Source organism: Nannochloropsis gaditana (assembly GCF_000240725.1).
Source record: "Nannochloropsis gaditana CCMP526 unplaced genomic scaffold scaffold141, whole genome shotgun sequence".
Classification (NCBI taxonomy): domain Eukaryota; class Eustigmatophyceae; order Eustigmatales; family Monodopsidaceae; genus Microchloropsis; species Microchloropsis gaditana.
This window is the reverse complement of record NW_005803812.1, coordinates 35,604-35,881: the sequence shown is the minus strand read 5'-3', so window position 1 is coordinate 35,881 and position 278 is coordinate 35,604.

The following is a 278-nucleotide window of genomic DNA, read 5'->3' as shown; positions in this document are numbered from 1 at the left end:
TTTATTTCGATTCACTCAATACCTTTTCTTCCTCTTTCTCCTTTTTCCCTTGCTCCTTATCTCCTCCAACTCCTCCTCCTCCTCCTCCATCTCCTTTTCCTCCCCTCCTCCTCCTCCTCCTCCTCTTCCTCCCCCTCCTCCTCCTCTTCTTCCTCTCCCTCTTCGTCCTCCTCCCCCTCCTCCTCCTCTTCCTCCTCCTCCTCCTCTTCCTCCTCTCTCCCCTCCTCCTCCTCCTCCTCTCCCTCCTCCTCCTCCTCCTCCTTCTTCCCCTCCTTCTC